This window comes from Pinus tabuliformis, chromosome 3_2, assembly GCF_031772625.1.
Source record: "Pinus tabuliformis cultivar Carrire ecotype Pingquan chromosome 3_2, CPIR1, whole genome shotgun sequence".
Taxonomy (NCBI): domain Eukaryota; kingdom Viridiplantae; phylum Streptophyta; class Pinopsida; order Pinales; family Pinaceae; genus Pinus; species Pinus tabuliformis.
Genome location: NC_142302.1, coordinates 289502157 through 289525278, shown reverse-complemented (window position 1 = coordinate 289525278; position 23122 = coordinate 289502157).

The following is a 23122-nucleotide window of genomic DNA, read 5'->3' as shown; positions in this document are numbered from 1 at the left end:
TGTCTGCAACTTTTGTTCGACGCACCTACGTACATCCGCGGCTTCATGAACAGGAACCTGCGGGTGTCTCATTTTCTACTATTTTGAGAGCCTAAACTTGTGATCTGCTATTTGAGCGAGTTGCCTTCAAGGACACCACTTATGCCATTGAGCCAAACCTGTGTCATAATGCCAACAGAAATGGGGTTTTTGAATGGGATAGGTGAAACAGGGGGTCCTGGGTTTCTTTTACTGTAAGTTTCACAACTGAATTACACTGAATTTTGGGGTTTTCAACGTAATCACAGAGGAAATTAAGTATTTACAGGGTTTCTGGAAGAAAACTGGTAAATATTTGTTTATGGAGTAATTAGCAATGGAGTACTGGTTGACAGGGCGCAAATGGTGGACTGGAGTGGCATCGGGCTACAATTTTCGGGGTAGTTGATGGTTGGATCATGAGCTGGTCGAATTCACGTTCTAGTTGCATGCATGAGTTTTTATAATAATAATGGAAAAATAGATTAACTTTGTTTTTTATGCAAAGTCAAAGTTTTTGGCGGGTTTCGTGATATGGATAGGTGGTGTCAATGGAGAGGCGACTTGATGTTTTGTCGTTAGCGGGAGGTGGTAAGCAGGTTTCATCGCACTGCTTTTAGAAGGTAAGTGGTATTTGGGGGGAGCAATGCGATGCCATACATCTTTCGACACATAGCATCAACACTGTACATGAAATCGCTCACATCGCGTGGTAAAGGTTGACCAAAAGGCCTGTGTGATATGAGCGAAGGCCGTCAGATCTGAAGGATCTGATCAAACGGTGGTCGGGGTAATGATGTGACTGATGGATAACAGGGGCAAGCCCGATAATAATTAAGGGAATTAATCATATGAGGGCTGATTTGGTTGGTTGGGAGAGTTATTAATTAGTCCAAATGGCTAAAGTAATCCTCATTAAATGGTGGTGGGGTCGGGTTCTTAACCAACTATAGATTAGTTAATTAATCCCATATATTATTTGTTTTACAATTATAATTAACCATTGGGGCAGGATATATAATAATTTGGGGTTTTACATACTATAGTAATACGAGCGTGGGTAATTTTCTTTTATTTAGGAATTATATAATAAAACATTAATGGTTAATATGACCAAATGAATGGGAAAGTGCTAAGTATGAATGTATTTCATCATATAACATATTGACTTAGGCTAAAATGTATGAAAGGGTTTTTATGAAGATTTATTTCAATTTCCCTAAGTAAAATAGGATTTTAGTTGGGAAAAGTTTTATCAAAGGAATGAGTGATCTTATGGGGGGTAATGTTGATGAAAGGGACTTAAGTATTTTAGGCATTCCCAATTATTGGGCCGAGGGTTTGGTCCCTCCAAAAGTCAAAGAAATGCTCTGAGCCCCTCTAACTATGGCAGTTACCTTTAGCACTTAGGGAACTAGTGAAATTTTAGGGGAAATGAATGGGGAGGTTAATTATTGTGACTTTGAATGTTGATGTGCCTTCCGTGTGATACATGCTTTTGCATAGTGATGAAAGTAAAATATTTAAGCATTTAAACTTAACATTCACCACACATTTATTCTGCAACCATCATGTACTTACCCTACCTACTTTACCCTAGCATTTTCACTTCTTTATTAGGGTGCACTTAGATTGGCAAACCATTTTCAAACTTTCTTTTCTTTTACATAGTGATGCCTATTTAAATCTACACTTATTACATCCAAGGGCTTAGATTAAACTGTTGAGCTCCTTTTATTCACTCTACCTATCTACTTATTTGCCAAGGTTAAATAGTTTGGTCAGATTTGATTCTGTACTTCTAAAGCATGAAATTGAAAATATGAACTAGTCAAGCTTAAACTATTTGACTATTCCTGAATTGTTTCATAGGTGACAAGCTACACACAATTTTTTATTATACAAAAGTAAAAAGCAGTGGCATTTAGACTTGCACACTTTCATGGTCTTTTCTTTTTGTTGGAGTTCATTTTCTTTCCTTTTTTAAACTTTTCTTTATTCTTTTTTCCCTTTTATTCTTTTTCTAGGGTATACCCTTTTTACATTTTTATTTTTTTTATTTTTCACAAATATGGAAAACCTTTGCAAGAAGTAAAGGTATGAACATATTTCAAAGCTAAACCAAGTCAATCATGATATATGACACTTATTGGTATAGGGGCATAACAGTGGCTCCACTTGGGGATGGATTTCCCTGATGAAAAGTCAAGAACAGTAGATCAATGGCCTTCTGAACAAATTTTATTGCGCTCTGGAATCTTCCTTTTCCTGCTGCTTTATTGTATTTATGACAGTAATGGTTCTGAAGCTTAGGGCCTTCTCTTTAGGCTTCAACTTCACAATTTTACCATCCAATCAACACTGACATTATAAAGGATATATTATGTAAAGTTAGAAATCTAATCAGAGTTAAAAACTGGGATTAAAGTAATGCTTCAACATCCAACCATTAATTGGTCCTCCTTCAAGTTCTTCACCATTTAACTCTTTAAGAAAATAGGCATTGTTTCCTCTGAAAGCATATATTATATATGGCCCTTTCCACAAGAAGTCAAACTTCCCATGTTTTCCTTTGTCCTCTCTTCTTGAATCCCATCTTAACACTTTGTCTCCAAGGTAGAAATCTTCTGCCTTGGTCCTTCTGTCAAAGATCTTCTTGAGTTTTTCCTGTAGTATTTGAGATCTCTGGTACACCTCCTCCCTGGTTTGCTGCAAGTGGATGCCTTGGCTTATCCTTCTCTATATATCATTTGTTCCACTTGAGCTTCTTGCAGTAATTGCATGACAGGAACCCTTAAAGATGAGGGAAAAACAACCTCCATGCCATATACTAGCTCATAGGCACTGGTTCCAATGGATTTTTTGGTTGTAAGCCTGTATGCCCACAAAGCATTGATCAATATTTTGTTCCAAGTTTTCTTATTCTCTACCAATAGTTTTTTGATGATGTTAATTAGACTTTTGTTGGAAGATTCTGCAAGTCCATTCCCTTGAGGATAGTAGGATGTGGAATGACCCAGTGTGATGTGATACTCGTTACAGAAGGTAATCATTTTCTTCGATTTGAATGCTGCAACATTATCAATAATGATTTTATTTGGGCAATCAAACTTGGATAGAATATTGGCCTCTAGAAATCCTCTGATGACAATGTTTGTGGCTTGTCTAGAGGGAATGGCTTCTATCCATTTTGTAAAATATTTAGTTGTAGTGAGTATCCATTTGTGTTGACCAGAAGAGGGTGGATGAATTTCTTCAATGAAGTCAAGACCCCATTGTTGAAAAGGTTTCTCGGTGGATATGGGTTTCAATGGTAAAGGTAACAATTTTATTTTTCCTTCAAATATGTGGCAGGTAGTTACAAATTTCTTTACATCTGCAAACAAGGTTGGCCAATAAAATCTAGCTCTTAGAATTTTGTTCGCAGTTGACCTCTAATAGAAGTCTCCACCACAGTCCCCTGCATGAAATTCTTGGAGAACCTTGTCAGCTTCTTCTTTCAATAAACAATTTAACAAAATTCCTTCATGATTTTTCCAAAATAAAGAATTATCTAAGATGAAAAATTTTGAAGACTTCATTTTCAAAAATCTATTCTTGGTTCTGGACAACCCTGGAGGAGCCTGTAGGTTTTGTAACACATAAATAATATCAGCATACCAAGGTGAATCTGAAAAGGCCTGGCTGATCTGTGGAGTCGCCATCTCCTACTCGTTATCCAGCTCTACAATGAGATTTATGTCTAGGGCTTGGCAATTAGTTTCTGCCATGAGTTTAGCCAATCCCTAACCTTTAATTAGCTTAGTGGGTTTTATCTCTAAATCATATTCTAAGATAGTAGCTATCCATTTTCCTCTTTTGCCATCAATTCCATCCTGAGTCAGGATGTCTTTGACTACTACGTTAGGAACATAAGCTATTATATGAGAATACAAAATATAGACCCTGAAATATTTAAGAGCTTTTACCAATGCAAAAGCTTGTTTCTCCATTATTTTGTATTTTAATGATACATCTCTAAGAGCTTTACTAAAAAATGCTATTGGTTTCTCACATCCTTGATCATCTTTTTGTAGTAAAACTGCAGCTATGGTGTGTTCTGATGCAAAAGAAAAAATGATGAAGTCTCTATCAAACTGTGGGCTTGTGAGGACTAGTGTTATTGTTAAGGCTATTTTAATTTCTTCAAATGATTGTTTAGCCTAAATTGTCCAATTAATGGTTGAATCCTTCTTTAACATGTTATTTAATGATCTAATGAGCTCAGCTAAGTTAGAAATAAACCTCCTTAACAAATTAATATTTCCTAAAAATGCCTGCAACTCTTTAATGTTTCTGGGATAGGGAATTTGTAAAATAGCCTCAATCCTGGAAGGGTCAATTCGAATGTCATCCTTACAAATGATGTGACCTAACATTTTTCCTTCCTCCAAACCGAACAAACACTTCTTTGGATTCAAAGAAATACCATAATTTTTTCAATTTAAAAAGACTTGCCTGAGATGCTCCAATTGTTGCTGATATGATTTAGACAAAATAGTGAGATCATCAAGATATATAACAATAAAATCATGAATTTCTTTTGCAAAGGCAATATCCATTGCTCTCTGAAAAGTTTCTCCTGCATTTTTTAGTCCAAAGGGAATTTTAATGTATATGAAGGTACCCCATGGTGTTGTAAATGTTGTTTTATCTTGGTCGTCAGGATGAACTAAGATTTGGTTATACCCTGAAAACCCATCTAAAAGTGAGATTCTAGAAGAACTAACTACCCTTTGCAATATATGGTCCATTTTGGGTAATAGATGGTTATTCTTCAAAGAGACCTTGTTCACATTTTTTAGGTCAACACATAATCTTATTTCACCTGTTTTTTTCTGGTAGGTACTAGATTAGATACCCATTCTGAGAACCTAATAGGGGCAATAATCCTTGTTTCATACATGCATTTAATTTCTTTCTCAATTGATGGTAATAGCACAGGGTTAATTCTTCTAAGCTTTTGTTTGAAGGGCTTTTGATTTTCTTTCAAAGGTATAGTGTGCTGAATAATAGAGGTGTCATAGGATTTCAAATCTTCATAACTCCAGGCAAAAACATCCTGGAATTCCCTCATAAGTTCAACATACTTTAGCTTATGATCACGAGGTAAAGATCTTGACAATTTCATTAATTTGGGATTATCCTGTGTTCCTAAGTTATACTCTTCGATGTCTGCCTTTAAAAGCTCCATTTTAGGTTTCTTTGGAATGTTATTAGAGTCAAACAAATCTTCCAGAGGAGTCAATCCTTTGGGTAAATGATTGTCATTTAGGTTGATAACCTGTGTTTCCTCTTCAATTATTTCATCTAGGTCCATTTTTTTCAGGTCTTGAATTTCTGTTTGTATGAATTTGGTGGGGTGAAGCATATTTATTAGATTCTCTTCCGAAATGTTAACTTCTACCTCATTTATTTGACTAGAATTAGTAGTTGTATCAACATCTATTTTGAGGTTCGAAAACTCCTCATCTAAAGTTAAAAAATTATTAATCGGCTTATCACTATCAAAAACCTGCCAGTTCTTAAGATTATCAAGGATGGCTGGTTTGTGCCTAATCTCAGTGGTATACTGATGATTAGGTTGAAAAGGTAATGTGTAGGTGTTGGAAAATATGGCCAGACTGTGGGCTTGCATGTTGTGTTTTCTGGGAATAGTTGCAAGCTAGGTTTCCAAAAAAGTGTTGAGGATTTCTATGACTGTTCCTCTGTAATATCTTAGTCTAGCATCCCTGGTTGAGTCAGTCCCTTTAATCTATTTAACTATTAATTCTGAATCTCCCATGATGGACACTCTTATAGCTCCTAATCTTTTAACAAGTTTAAGACATAATAAGAGAGCTTCATACTCTGCCTTATTATTGTTGCATTTAAAATTTAATCTATAGGCATGGCCTTCAGCATGATCGTTCTCTAAATTGTACACCCAAACTCCTGCTCCTACTCGTTTATTTACTGAGCCATCAAACTCTAAATGCCAAAGGATTTCATGTTCATAATTTGTATCTAGGGTAGTGGGAACTTGTTTAACCATGGCATTTGGGTTTTCATTGTCATTTGATTTTTCTTTATTATTTGATATTTCCTGAATATGAATAGTTGATTTTTCTTTTTCAATTTATTTTGGTTCTGCTGCTAAAACCTCTAAAGTATTTGAAGGACCAACAGAATCCATATCAGATTGTACTAAGTAGATGGGAAAATTTTGGGGTCTTTCCTGACTACCTACTACATATTTCATCAATGTTTCTCTGTATAGTCTCTTAGGTTGTCCAAAAACTGATATAGTGGCATATGACATATCCAGTTGAAGAGATCCTTGAAGTTTAGCACCCCAAGATCTAGACAATAGCATGCCATATTTGGGTGGTATATCTGCTACCACTATATCCATTAAAATTGTTTTTGCAGGGTATTGAACCAATGAAACCCACAAGTCTTTTATCAATCCTAAAAATCTCACTTGACTGGAATCAAAAGAAAATAAATCTTTGTATGGTCTAGTGATGTCTAGGTCTAGCTTTTCCATGACAGATTTGGGCATAAGGTTATGAGATGCACCAGAGTCAAACATGGCATTGTGAAGAATCTTATCATGTATGTTTAGGCTAACATAGAAGGGAGGAATTCCTCCTTCCAATGGTTTCCCATTCACTTATGGGCCAAAGATTAACTCGGGTTGATCATCATAAAGATTAACTGAATCTTCAGTTCCAATAATTTTCAGTGATATATTGATTTGAGTCCGGTAAACATCATGTTTAGCTAATTTAGATAATAGAATAGAAATTTTCAGCTTGCCAACTTCTGCTTCTAGATTAAAGGATTTTTCTGTTTGGGCTCTTGGATTTCAAGCAGTGGTGTTTTCTATGTCTTTCTCCTTTTCAGGATTAGAGTCATGATTTGTTGATTCTCCTAAATCAACCTTTGGAGGTTCTTCCACAGTTTCCTTGGAAGGAGGGGAGGTGGAAGGTTGTTTATTGTTTGGTTGATTATCAGAGACATCTTCAATTATGAGGTCAGGAGGATTCGAGTTTGGTATAGACAGAATTTGCAATGATCTGTTTATTGTCTTAACTTTTTTGGGCTAATTTGGGATTGTTTTCTTGTTTTTTTCAAGGACATAAATTTTCCTACCTAGATTGTATTTCTTGTGCACCTCAAAGACAGTTGAGTCATATCCCTTCCTAAAGTCGAAATATTCTCCTGATTTGGTTTTAAACTGTTTAAGTATGTGAGCCTCCTGATCATATTGGGATAAGAAAACTTCTTCATCATCATCAAGCCCCATCAAATTGATTTGAGTATCTTCTTCTGGGCCTTCAAAGTGAGAAGCTTCTGCATATTTCTCCTGGAAAGGGGGTCTAATGTTTTGGTCTAGACCATTCTTTCCAGTGTTCTGGTTATGATTTTTCCTAAAATTAGGATTTCTCCCTGGGTTAGTTTGCTGGCTATCCCAAGGAGATTTCCTTTCAATGATCTCCACCCTATCTCCTAGTCTATCCATTCTTTTAATGATGGCATCTAGCTTTTGTTCGAAGGGTGAGCTTTCTTCTTTTAATTGTATCCTTCTTTCACCCCTAGCTTTGGATTTCTTAGAGAGCAACTTGGCTTCAACACTTACTACTATGCTTTGCATATCTTCCAATGTAGGAGGGTTTCGTTCTCTCAGTTGGAAAGCCATATTAGAATCAAATCCATTAGGGAATTTGATTAAGGCTAAGCCAGGGGGAGGCCTTAGGTCAAGGGGAATAGCACTATACACACTATTAAATCTAGTACAATAGTCCTGCACAGTTTCTTGTGGTCCTCTTTTGAGATTCTTGTATTCAGATAAGATCTGAAGAGGGTATCTTCTTCTCTCCCATTTGTTCACGAACTATTGGTAAAGGGTTCGTAGACTGTCTATGCTATTGGTTGTTAAGGCTATGAACCCGGTTCTAACATCTCCAGTAAGGCTTTGCACAAAAGTCCTCATTTGCACATCAGCAGTGTCTATTTCATACATTTCGAAGTAATCAGTTATTTTCCTAGTATGTTTTTGGGTTGTATAGGTTCCAGTACCATCAAAGGATGTGATCTTACTTTGATAGTCTTGGGGCATGGCACCTAAATTGATTGGTAGTACCAGAGGAGCATATCTATTGGCCATTGCTGTTGGTAGTGTTGAAACAAAGGCAAGAGTTGGGGTAACAGTGGATGTTTGAGGTGTGGATGGAGGACTAGGGGTTGAAGTCAACTGTGGAGTGGTTTGAGGTTCAGAAATATGAGGGAAAGATGAGGAGCTTGCAGAAAAAGAAATGACTATAGAAGGGTTAGGAGTTCCTTCAGTGGTAAGATCAGATTGAGGTGAGTTCTGCAAATGTTGGTCAATTAAAAAATTAGGTCTTTGGATCTTGAGTTCTTTAATGAACTCTAGGTCTTGGACTAGGTCTATTAATTCAGAGTCGGATGAAGTCTGAAATAGAGAGGTTTCAAAGTACTCATCAAAGGGTAGGTCTTCTAGGTAAAGCCACTTAGCAGGACAAGATTGAGATCTAAAGATGGGTCAAGGGCTAACATAGTTTTCTTGTCTTCTAAGTATTCTGGGGATCAAATTGGGGTTCTCAAACACTGGGGGTGGATTAGGGTCAGGATTAGCCCTAGTGTATCGAGTCCTTTCTGAAGCCAGATTTTAGGTTTTTCGTTTTGCAATTTCTTACAAAGACATCAAAATAACTTCTATGAACTCTTTAAGATGCATATAATCAAACTTTGTGTTTCTTAAATATGTGTTTTGACTGAGGAATTGGTTTCCCTAGTGGAGTCGCCACTATGTTATCACTCAGATTTTCCCTTAGAAGTTATCAAAAGAAGGGACACTACGAGGTAACCACAAACTAATCTTTTAAGTATAGAATCTAGCTAATTTGTACTTAGAGAGGGCTCTCTCTTTATGATTTAGCTTTGTTTTGTGAGATATTAGGCTAGTTATGAAAGCTTGGGGGGTTTTGATTTTGTTTGGTGGTGGAATTCGAGAGAAGATGGATAGAACAAGGTATTTTAGGCCATTGGGCTATGGAGTCAACTGAAGGATGGCTTAACTGGATCAGGTTGATTTAACAAAAGAGAAATTTCATAGGGCAAGATAGCCAAACAAAAGACAAATGATAGTTTAAAATGGGTGAAATGTTCTTGAACAGGGAGGAAGGGAAACTAAGAATCCTTCAACAGGGACCAAGATGAGGGAAAGTGGGTGCTCATTAACAAAAATCAATTAAGTATTCTTTGTTAAATGGTCACAGTGATAAACTATGAAAGCAGGGAGCAATTAAGAATTCCCTACCTATAATAGGCTAGAAGAAAACATTAAGAAAATAAATGATTTTAAAGACAGAATGCAGTAAATCTCCTTCTGAAATATAACTTTTCGTTTATCATTCATATATGAAACACATATGAATATTAATTAAACCAGAAAAACTGTAAAAACACAAGATATAAAATACTTATTTGTTTCTCATTTGACACAGGTATCTTGTAAAATTTCTTTGCTTTATTATTTTGTTCCAGCCAGCCATACAAAGGTTGTTCAACGACACTTCAATTCCAAAAGTAAATTGTCTACAGAAATGTCTAAGAATCCACCCCTAATACTTCGAATGAAGAAGTATTTATACAAAGGTTTAGATCAAAATATCTCCTAACTAAGAGAGATATATTCTAGGGAAACTAAATATCTTTTACATGAATATAGAGACAAATGGTCTCGAATGTAGAAACAGAATGTGAACTGACTGTTGTTGTCCCTATTTTTGTTGAAGGATCTTGAGGCAGGTCCTATGAATATGCATCTTGCTGTCGTGCTAGTAACTCTGTGCTAGACATCTGATTTTATCTTTTCACTGATACTCTTTCACCTGCATTGGATACTCTTTACCTATTCACCATTTTTCACCCTTTTTACCAAACTTTTACTGTGGTAATTATTTCTCTTTACCTCACTTAAGTCATGGTAATTTATTGGATGTCAGTCATGCTGGACCACCAATCATCTTTTGGTATTCTTGTCCTTGTCAGCTTCCTCTAGATTTCATTTGCTTCAGTGTATTTCACAAAATTGGGTTGCACTGGGAATAGGTGTTTTATTTCATGTTCAATGTAAAAAAGGTTCTCCAAACCATCATAGAGAACTTTACCTGTGGGAAATGCCTTGATTGTAGATGAACTGGCCTGACTGTCAACTTATTGATCCAACTTGTTGATGTAGTCTATCTGAACCATTAGCTTGTAATTGATGACTAAAGGACTTGGGAGTCCTTTACTTTATAAGATGCCAAATTTAATCATGAAATCATCGATATCTTCCTACGTACTTTGACATCTGCATTCCAGGCCTTGCATCAGATTCCTTTTGGTCAACACTTTCTTTATTTTGAGGATGTCAACAGTCCTATCCTCAATGTTTAATTATTCCAACTATTTCCTGTTTTTACTGTTTAGAAAATTGATTAACTGGATTTCCTCTTCAGGCTTTCTACCCAATTCCTCTTTGGTTCTTTGAACTTCTTCAAGAGCAGGCTTAACCAAATCAATTTGTTCAAAAATAATTTGAATGGATGACCAAATATAATTGATGGAATCAATGATATTGGTCCACAATATCCTCATGATCTCTGTCAAGGGCTTTTCAAATGTAAGGTCTTTCTCCAGTGCTCTAATCTGTTGGGTTAAGCCTTTGTTTTTCCTCATCTCTTCTGCAAAATTGATTTTTGATACATCATATTTCTGCTCCAATGTAGTGAATATCTCTTTCACTTTCTGCAACTCTATGACTTGGAGCTTCATCTCCTCCATGGACATAATCAAGTCTTCTATACTCTGTGTTGGTGTAACTGTTTGTGATGTACTTGTTACTTCTATGGGTTCAATTGTTGCCAAAGGAATATTTGGTGCTAAAGTTGATGCCAATGTAGAAGGGACTACTATTGAAACTATAGGCACTACAGTCTGGGGCTATGTGGTCGACTCACTTTGCCTTGACTATACTGCTTTTTCTAATTCCTGCTTTGTTTCTTTTAATTGCTCATTTAGCTTAAGGACCAAGTCCATAAGATATTCTTCATTTTTCTTCTCTATCAGTTCAACAGTCTGAGGGTGAATGACTGGTGGCAATTTCAATTTTTTCCTAAGTGCAACTATATATTCATTTTTCTTCTTTATTAAGTTTTTTGCTGCCTTGACATCTTTTGGGTCATGGCCCAACTCAATAATCAACTCCTCCAATGATTTGATTCTGTTGTCTTTTGCCTGTGAGGAGGCCTTTTCTAGTTGCAATTGGGCAGTAGTGTTGCTCAGTGAATTTTGCAACCTATGTGCCATCATTGCCTTGCTAGTCAGTGTAGAATAGACCATCTCTCCTGTTTGTTTGTGCAATTCTATCTGGTCTATTGGGTGGATGTCTTTAGCCATGACTTCAAAGTCAGTTTTGAGATAATCTGCCAAGGATTTTGGCTACAACACTGTGGGCTTTAGAAAGCTCATTTGCATTTTGCCTTCTTTGATGTCAAAAGCTGACATCAATCTGGTTTGATTTGTAGGGGCCATCTTTAAATACTGAGCATAGGCTTGGGCCTTCAGCTGCTCATTCTTTGTCTTGATTTCCTTAAACTTTCCTTTGATATCTATAATTTTCTCAGATGAAGACCTGAGAGATGAAACTTCTATACTTTGTTGCCTTTCCAATTCTTGCCTCTGTGAGCTTGAAGGTGTCCCACCTGTTGGGGATGTATGTAGACTGTCTGCTCCTTCCTTCCTCATGCTCTCTGTGGTTTCATCTATGAACTCCTCTTTTGAATAAGGATTCAACTTTTGCTTCTTAGCAAAGGTTTGACCTATAGGTCTGCTAGAAGGGGTAGCTACTTCCCTATCTCTTTTTAAATTCTTTTCCTCATTCAGAGGAGTCTTCACAACTAGGGGATTTTCCATATTTGTAGAAGCTAGGTGTGGCTATGGTGGAGCTCTTTCTTCAAAGGTAGTTATGAGAGAGGCAGTTGTTGAGTTGAAGGGTTTCATCAATGAGAAGCAATTGTGGAGACTGAGACTTGTATGTGGAGAAGGACTTCTACAACATATGATGGGCAGTCCTCCTAGTCTATGTTCATTATGAGAGATGGAAATCTTGCAGTGATAGGTGGTAGCCCTCCGTGCCCTATGTTGGTCTTCATCAATGCAGCGTAGGACGACCATAGTGGGATGAAGTCCCTAAGTAGCTGAGTGGCAGCAATAGGTAGTTGAGAGTTGTTCACAAGTGGAGCTATGAACAACTCAACATGAGTCTCAATGTGTTGTGGCCTTTATGGACTATGGCACAACTAGAGAGTAGATTGACAGTTGAGGTTCAGTGGCTAGATGGACTTGGATCATTGATAGAGGCAGGAGTTGCATATCGGGAGTCGAAGGACCGAAAGTACAAGGTACGACCGAGGGGAGCTGAGAGAGTCAACTACATCAACTAGATGGTCAAAGTATGCTGTTGAGGGTAGATTAGTTGTCGATGGACTGACACCAAGCCCCAATTTGTATCCTGTACTAGTGGATGTATGAGGGCCGTTATCCCTAGTACAAGACCTAGATTGTTGTATTATATTTTGTTTAATATAACGAAGTTGGATTAAAAATTGTAAAAAGTTTCCTATATTTTGTGCATGTGTGATTTACTGTTGTTTATATTCTGTTGGGCAAAGTAGTATCGTTGAGATTCTTGGTTTGGTAGCTTTTTAGATTTTAAGATTCTATCCTAAACCAAAGATCGTGGAAATTCAACATCCATAACCTAATTGCTAAAGGAAAGAAGGGTTTTAAGATGCAAGGAGAAGGGAAAAAGGAGAACAGGTTATGCAACAAACCTAAGAAAGTGAAGGATCAAGGAAAACGCCCATCAAATACCGAAGTGAACTTGGAAGACAACTCTAATTGGAATAAAAATAAATGTAAAGAAAGAAACTTGCAAAACAAGAGAGAAGAAACCATCATCAACTATGAGTTCAAGGCAGAAAAAATTCAGCAAAGGAACCGCAAGGTAAGAGGCACAACAAAATAAAGTTTTAGTTAGGAAAAGGAGGCAGGAAAAGGAAAAGAATGCTGAGAAGAGATGAAAAAAAGTTGAAATTGTACACAAACAAAATGTAAAGTCAGTGTTAAAATTTCCATACAAGTAGTAAGGGAATTCATTGCAAAAGTTGCATCTCTAGTAAAATTATTTTGTTTCTATTAAAGAGATAGAGATCCTAGATCTAAGTGATTTCTGTCAAAATTGGTGAGAACTAGAGTTCAATCTAATAGACCTATTTAGTCTAAATGAGGGAAGGAAATCTAAGAGAACAAATCATGTTTGATGAATCAATGAATCATTAATTGATAGAAAACACGTCTATTATAACTTTGAAGTGACATTTTTAAAGTCAACTACTGTCTTTGTTACTTTTGACTATCACTTCTTTCATTTGGTTATCTTCCAATTAATTAAGTTTATCATACTAAGAACAACTAGTCATATGAGTCCTTCGAAATCAAAACTTCTAATGGGTACAAGTTTCTTATTTTCAATATATGTTTGTCCTTGGTTTGTACTTATTGCAATCTTACATTTCTCTGGCAGGACGAGCTTTCCCATGTTTTGGTTCTGATAGTTACAAAACATGGCTCCATGAAAACTTGGGTGAGACCAGAGAGTAAGTGATCAGCTAAAACACGGGAAAAACTCAGGCAAACTAGGTTATTTTTTCTTACGAGAATGGCAATTTTTTACTGGCCAAGAAGGGAGTTGACTTTCCAGCAAGTCAATTTTGCTTGTTTTCTCTATTTGCTTGAGTTTGAATAGGAAACTATAACAAATTTTGTAACAATTATCTTGATAATGCTATCAAGTTATAAATATATATTTTTAATGTAGTGGAAGACTAAAAGAGGTAGATGAAGATGAAAGTAAACATGATAGTAGGGATAGTAGTTATACCATGCTAGAGAGTTTTGGCATGTCCCCAAGAATGAATGACAATGAAGAGGACTTCCCGGATCCAACTGTGCAAAAAATTTCCACCAAGGATCCACTTTGAACCTCAAGGTTGATATTTTGAAGAGTGGATTTGGATTCCTCTTCATCCCAAAAGAAAGTATTATTTTAAACTACAACAACAATCTCTTTGCTTGGCAGTAACCTTTTGACCGCCTTAGGATCAAGATCCTTGCTGGTCATATACTTGTCAAGTCTATCCAAGGACACCATTTCTTGTGGGATAGATGTTAAAGCTTGAGGAAAGTTTCTAATGGGTTCTTGAAGAATTTTGAAAATCGATTTTGCAGTGAACATCGTCCTGCTATAATTTTTTCTCCTACAAAAATGCATGTAGTGAATGTCACTATTGAAATAAGTGAAGGCATGCTCCATGTAGTGAATGTTGCCACTGAAACAAGTGAAGGCATGCTCCATAGAGTAATTATATTCAATGAAATATAATACATAATTTTTCAGATCCATTCATATTTGGAATTCCTAAAAGACTCTACACATGTTTGGAAATGGTCTTCCCATGATTGAAGTTTGATAACCCTCATATAATTAAAAAACTCATTAGTTTCATGAAGATCACACATTTTCACTGATTGGAACTCATATCTCCTATTTCTCTTGGATCCTCAAGCTACAATCCCCATTATTAGTGCCATGTAAACAAAACTAGACAACCTAGAAATGCCCAATACCTCAAACAAGATTGATAAAGTAGCCCCAACTTGTAGAGGCATCATCCGGATGTAATGAAGCTACAACATCGCATCTAAAAGTTGTTGAGCATCCACAAGCATGTAATTTACAATATGGCCAACACCATGAGCTTGCCTAGTGGAGCTTGACAATATCAAACCCTTTCTGTATAAAGTTGTGATAAGAGTAGACCTTATTAGCATGACCAACCTCTAACATTGAAATTTATATTTATGGGAACAAAGAACCTGAATGGATTTTTTTGAAACAGTATCAATGCAAGGACAAAGCCTTCATAAGGAAAGCTCTGATCTCCAGATGTAAAATCAACAAATCTTTGTATCAAAACTAGGCCAATATACATCACATACAGTTTTGCAATTGTCAGGGATGCAGTAAGTGCAAGATTTGGCCAACAACATCGAAGCAATGTAAGGTCTATAGGGTGTTGGTGTTCGACTATGTCGTTAGACCAGTTTGTTTAAAATGTTCAAACATATTTTCAGTGCTATCACGAGGTGCCAGTGCTAGAACATCTGTCAATTGCAAAGCATTTTTGTAACATTTGTTCAATACAGGATTCAGCCATAACCATGTATCCCTTGACAAAATACCTGTTGTAGAAGCTGTTATTAATTCTTCTTAATGCTAGAATTCAAAGTGCTACCATCGAGAAGAGGTTCATGTAATTGTTTCTCTGTTTCTTCAACAATGGTGATTCTTGTAGTCCCTTTGAGGGCTAATGCCAACAAAAATCCATAGGTAGGGAAAATTATCAATGCAAAAGGGTCATCAAGAGGGAGAATACTATATGGATTAGGAGTTGTTGACATGAACCTGATGATTGTAGAGATCAAGAATATTGTATTTATAATGAAATTCATAAGTCACCAAAGATATAGAGACTTTGGACGTGTTGTAGCTTTAAAGTTCTTCTCATGTCCAATTTACTGCCCCAAATACAATCCAAGAAAATGCTTAGATTCTAGATAAAGAAATAAGAAACCAATGTTGACGAGGATGTCAAATCATCCCAGATGCAATGAATTGAAAAATAGGAGGTTCGTATTGATACTTATAGGCAGAGGATTTTCTACTTATTTTTAGTGCAAGCCTTAACACAATACAACATAGAAGGTTTTAGGATCTAATTGACTCAACAACTTGTCTTTATTTGCAGCGATTTCCTTCCAAAAACTTGATAACGACGAGGCAAAATTCAATTCTTTCTTGAAGGTAAATGTTGTAACTATTGATTCGAGGAAACCTCCACTTGAAATCTCATAACCCATATGAATCTCTCTTTCATTAATTTGTAAGTGGCAATAGTTTTTCTACAGATTGACATGGATCCACTTCATTATAATACATGTACTACATCCAACATAAATGAAATAGACAGAAAGGGAAACTTACAGTGTGATGCCCAAGGCCCCAAATAGATTCATCATGAAATGTTTTCCTTAATGGACGCTTGAAACAATTATTCATGATGACAGTGAATGCAAACTTTTTGGAGATATCAGAAATCTCTCTATTCTGGCAGGACTAGTGAAAGGCTTGTAGAATCACCAAGCAGAGGGCTGAACAAATCCTAAGGTCCACATTGAAAGGCATCATCTTCGTCTGCTTAAAATTCCTATTTTCATTCTTTCGGCTCAAATTCATCTTCATCCTCATCAGCTGAGTAATTCAAAGATCGAGCTTATCAACATCCTCCACATCTTCATATTCTTAATCCACTTCCTTAAGATAGTTTGTCATCAATCATCGGGGTTTCATTTGCTAAACTCTCACTCCTGTGATCACCTTGTTGCTTCAACTTTGAAGGATCATTTCAATATTCAATTGTCTCAGTCTTGGCCTTATCAATTCTTTATTTCTTTTCAACAATTCCAACACACTTCATTTGTAGAATAAACGATGTTACAAGCCATAAAGCAATGCATAATAAGGTTGCCAATCCTTGCCACTCCTAGTGTATGTTGTCTCCATACAAACTGAACAATGTGCCTTTGGTCTGTATGTATCACTTAGCATAAGAAGTAGCCATTCTCGCTTAGTGTCCCATCCATGCACTCTCTGAAGGCTCCAGGTAGCCATTAATATCACCATAACCATAACCATGTAATATCTGAGCCTTCGTCAAATCGCCTCAGCTGCAATAAATTGAAAAAGAGGAGGGTTGTATTGCTATTTACAGGTAAAGGATTTGGTTGGGAGATCATTTCTTATTTTCCCATTATACACTCTTGACTTGGATAGAATTATACATCTACAGAATTGTATAACTATTGTGGAGGACGCAATTTATGCATCCTCAACCACCAGGAGAGGAGCTTTTGAGTTGCTTCAGCTGAAAACATAGTCTCTTGAATGTACAGAATGGATGGCCAATGTTTCTAAATCATCTTATTCATGCATTGTTGTTGGGAGACCATCCCTATGCCCCTCATATTATGGGATAACATAGCACTATTTTCACCCCTAAGGGGGATGCTTTGCTAAAGTCCCCAATTATCATTTGTTGCCTACCTTATACTATTTCTCTTTTCACGACATTTGGCACTACAAACCACGAAGGGATTGAAATGCTAAGTCTGCCTGGGAGCCTGGTACGAAATATAATTTATTTACAGTAAAATCCCTAGCTACTTAGTGTTATTGGCTTTGAGCCCTCTCCCAACCTGCTAAGGAAGAAAAGTAGCGGGGAAGGGGGAGGAGGGAAATTAAATGATTAGATTTTAGCAATTTGTAAATTTGTCGATTGTAGCAGGAAATTAAATTTTAATTGGTCAATTTTAGATTTTAGAGTGTCCAAAATTAGATTTTAATAATTTTTCCATTGTTTATGTTGCTATTATTTAGTAGGAGGTTTCTTCGCATAAAGGGGTCTACAAAATGATAATTTTGGATTGAGGTATCAATAAAAATTAAAAGAAAAAATATTTTGAAAAATACTTTTAGGATCCATTACAAGAAAGTATGAAAGTCTTATCTAGTATGCTTATATAAAGAGGGAAAGAGAATATGAGGTTTACACATAAGGGGAATATTAGCGTTGTAGTCTAACGATTATGTTTTTTTTCTCTCAAAGTTATGGAAATTCTAGTCATATTTTGAAAAAATCTGGCAGGGATTTTTGTAAATCCAAGTAAAAGCTCCCAAACTTCATAATTTTAGGTGCCTTAGAGATTTTTGATGGTGCTGAATCTACTTCCACCATCGAAAACATGATTCAAACATTGCATATACAAGATGTTTTGAATTTTTTTTGCCCAGATTCCAGCCACTTTTGCCCGTCCGGGCAATTCCTCCACCTCTATAGATGACTCAAATATTAAGTAACCCTTAAAGAGGTGCAAAATATATCTAATTCTATGAATAATGTTATTAATAAATGAAAATAGTCCTAGGTAGCCCATTATTTTATGTGGTTCAAAGTTCTTGGAGAATGGTAACCGTTACATTTAATGAATATTTGTACCATGTAGATCCGCCCAAAGGATTCACTTCCAGTTGGATTAACCATGAAGCTTGACCCTGATAGTGTTGAGTGAATTGAACTTATGAACTCTCAATAGAAGAGGTATTTTACCGACTGGGACTCAACTAGCTAAGCTAACCCTAAGGACTAGGTTCAGGGTATGTTTATTTTCTATATTTTGTCTTTTTATTTTGGTTTTTCCTTGGGGTGGGCTTAAGCAGTGTGGTCAAAATGAGTTGACAGAATCATAAACAACCATTGAACAAGGGATAACCAAATTCAAGTTCATTTCCTGTGTTTTGTGTAATATATTGAACATTCAACTGAATATATAGTTTAGGAATGATATTTGGTAACTGGGATAACTAGAAAAATAGTGTAGGGAAAAGATTGAAAGAAAAAAATAATACATACCTAAAACATTTTGATGTCTTTATGATTTCCCTTAGCTGAAAGTGTTTCTTCATTTACAGATGCCCGAGTTGACCATGGCAGGACCTCCCAGTAGATGCCAACTGTGAAACATTAGCTTGTTGGTGCACTGATGCCATATCAAGTACATAGATCGATAAGTATTATTATCAATTTCCAAAAAAAACCACCTTGAATTCTTCCTCCTTGTGATTCCTCATCTTCACCCTCTTCTTGCCAATCCACCCACCCATGAAAACAAAAAATCTCTTATTTCTTTTCCATCTATCATCACAATTCAAATGGCTTACTAAAAAGAAATTCAAACCTACACTATCTTATGACTTCAACTTGAATTCTTCTTCCCTATGATTCCTGGTCGTCTTCACCCTCTTCTTGCCAATCCACACACCCATAAAAACAAAACTATCTTACTTATGACTTCTTCCTTTATTTTTCATTCATTTTCATTAATCAATTAATGGCATATTTGTTAATTTCAAACATAAACTTTATTTTGCACCTCCCTCCTCTTACTCACTTTGGAACATAAGTCTCTTTTCAAATGTTTTGTAAATAGAGTGGAGAGAATTTGAAATCTGAGCCACCATTAAATGGTGTTTTTTAATCTAATTATGATATATTGGATAATTGGTATGGTGGGTTTCTTTTCTCTAATTAAAAAAACACTATTTAAACATAAAATGGAAATTTTGTCATGTAATATTAAGTTTTTTTTTTTTAAATATTAAGTTTATTTTGGGAGATTAAAAGGGGGAAATGTTATTTTCCTCACCCATATTCAATTCTTTCTTACAATATATTAGTTCTTCATGAATTTACTATTGATTATATTGTTTTGTGAATCAACTATTGATTGAGGTTCACAAGGTATCAATGATCTTATTCTCACTTTTGGATTCGAGGGCGATACAAAATGTTACATGTAGATATTGAAGATTGATAATGAAGGGTGATACAAATAGTTACACGATTGGTAATGAAAATGACGAGAGGAACTCATCTCCTTCTCAACTCAATGAAACCTACCTCAAACCCTTGTAGGGTTCCACCCATGGATTGCACAAGGCCTTTGGATTGCAAAAAAAAGCAAGGAAGTGAATGATTTAAAGGGAGAAGCAAAGACACGACACCTCTAAATATCATGGATTCTTGTTAAGCATTTTTTATAACTAAACTCAAAGGATTTCTCTCATGTTTCATGCACTTTTCACAATAAGTCAACCTTGTAGACCTACTTCAAAGGCACATTATCCTACACAACTTGACAACCTTTCAATGATGGCAATAGGCATGTGTATTTTGATGATGGTGGTGTCCATGTGTTTTTTGTGTATCCTATTGAGGGTGATGAGCACATGTCTTACATTTATGGCAACCTGCATGTGTATTGCGTTGATGGTATTGACCTTATGTATTTTATTGATATTTCATTGATGTATATGTTGATAGTGGTGAGCTATTTGTATGGGCTTGGATCTTTTTCTCATCGTGGTTCCTAGTGGCTTTACTTTCATTTAAATGTATCTTATTGTACACAATTAAAATGACTAACGTAAACCACTGATTCATATTATTGTAGTACTTGGTAGGTAGTCATTTTTTTGTTCCTAGACTAAACTAGTCATTCACATTAGTCATTTTGAGTTTTATTACTTAATAAGTAGTCGTATATTTTATCCTAGGACTAAGTTAGTTATTTATATTAGTCATCTTTAGTTGGGTCACTTAATATTGCTCATTTTTGGTAGTATTTCACTTGTAAAAGTTGTGGTGACTAACTTTTTTAGTCACCTAGTCACTAATTTCTCATTTTCTACTAGTGGTGCCTTCAAAATTTTATATGCCAAAACATAGAGAATGTAAGGTGAAATATAGAGGTTGATATATAGAGTATCTTATGGTCTACAACCCTACACAATCAAATTCCAAACAACATTCTCTAAGAGTTAGTTATTAAGCATAAACCATAGAAATTTATTTGGTTTGGCACTTTTCTCCAACTTTAGAAACACACACAGGCTTAAAATAAATTGCATACCCTATTTTCATTATAAATCCAAATGCCAATCCTTGAATTCTATGGTTTGCTCAAGCAACCAAACATAAATAAAAGAGGAATCCTTACATGGAATCAGAGGTCCGAGAGTTAATTATCTTGTTTGCAATCATGGCATTACCTCAACAATAAAGTGAGCCCATATATTGTCACTGTCAGCTTCCATGACTCCCTTCAAAATCATAAGCCCCAAGCCTCAAATGATGTCATCTATTTCAAGGAAGATCCCCCACTCCTCACAAATAATCTACAATATTGGTGAAAACCAAGAGAAGATAACATGACAACGTTAAACAATGTCTCAAAATGACAAAAATGAGTTATTAAATGCAATATAAAAACCTTGTTAATCTAAGAAATTAGCTGACCTCTATAAGCAATTCTCGGGGCTGACTCATATTCTCCACTATGATAGGGCACCCCATAGTTTGAAGACCCAATTCCACTATCAAGCTTGCACCACGTTCTAGGTTACCTTTTGAAAGAAATCCACCATCCTTATGAAGCACCTACATAGTTGCCAAGGTAATATTTACAATTATACTTAACTCGTAAGTTTACAATGATATTTTTCTTTTCTTAACTATTGGAAGAACCAATTTATTAGGTGGAACAAAACAATCACTGCATGGATCGAAAATACATAAAGAAGCACAAGAAGATACGAATTTGAAATGTAAATCCCCAGTATATCAGAATGGCAATGTAATATTTTAAAGCGCAAATAAACACCAAGAATGGAGGTGAAATACTAGTATAGTTGAAGTAATTGTAACTTGGTCAATCTGTTGTTATAGTTAAGTTGCTGTTATATTTGAGGTAGGATTTTTTTGGGTTCCCATGTTGCAAAAAATGTAAGGGTAGTTCTGATGGCATGATAGCTAAGGAGTGACAGGGCGTGCTAAGGAATGAAAAGGCATGCTAACACACGCTAGAAATTTTTGTGGTCTGATGGTTTGATTTAATTTTATGGTGTTATTTTCATTATCCACTTTGAATATCACTATTTTTCTAGTTTGGAACATTACATTCAGCGAGTTCCAGGTGTGCTAAGGAGGGAGTGACAAGGTATGCTATGCATTACTACCAAGGCATGCTAGAGTGCCAGGGAAGCATACCAACATGTGTCATGTGCCAAGGTGTACCAATGCGTGCTAAGGAGTGTTAGGGAGTGCCAGAGAAACATAAGGGAGAACTAAGTCAAAATGCATGGAAATGAATGAATAAGAGTGTGTGATAGGGAGTGTCAGCAAATTCCGAGTGTGCTAAGGAGAGAGTGACATGGTATGCTTGGTTCGCTAAGTCATGCTAGATTTCTAGGGTGACATGCAACCAAGATGTTCCATGTGCTAGGGTGTGTCAACACGTGCTAGGACGTGTTAGGGAGTGCCAGGGAAACACAAGGGAGCACTAGGTCAAATTAGTGCATGAAAATGAACAAATAAGAGTTTGTGACAAGAAGTGTTAGTGATATACAGGTGTGCTGAGGAAGTAACAAGGTATGGTAGGCAATACTAAGGCATGCCAGAGGCCAGGGAAACATGTCAAGATGTGCCAGGTGCTAGGGTGTGCCAATGAATGCCAGGGAGTGTTATGGAGTGCCAAGGAAACAAAAGGTATCACTAGTTTCAAATACATGGAAATGAATGAATAAGAGTGTGATATAGCAGTGTTAGTGAGTTTTAGGTGTGGTAAGGAGGGAGTGACAAGATATGTTAGGTAGTGCCAAGGAATGCTAGAGTGCCAAGGAAACTTTCCAAGATGTGCTATGTGCTAGGGTGTGTCACTACATGCCAACGAATGTTAGGGAGTTCCACAAAAACACAAGGGAGAACTAGTTCAAAATGCATGGAAATGAAGAGATAAGAGTGTGAGATAGGGAGTGTCAACGAGTTCCAAGTATTCTAAGGAGGGAATGACAAGGTTATATGGTAGGTAGTTCCAAGGCATGCTAGATTGCCAGGGCATGTGAGAGAGTGATAGGCTGTGCTAGGGAGTGCAAAGCATGCCAAGAAATGTAGGGGATGCTAACACATGCCACATAGGGCTAAGGGATTGTTAGGTGTGCCATGTGTTATGGCATGTCAAGATGTAAACTATGTTTCATAGTTGTTTTATGGCCATGGTTGGATGTGAGCCTTGAATTGGTCACTTATTAAGTGGGATGAGTTGAGATTGGACATGAGCAACCTAAGATGTGCTATAGGTAGTTCTTAGGTAAACAAGGCATAGTCTATTTGTATTAACTATAACTTGGTTAAGTTGTTGTAGTCGTGGCAGGACATGGTTGGGTTCCGACCAAGTCTAAAAAAAAGTAAGGGTAGTTGTCAGGACATGATAGATA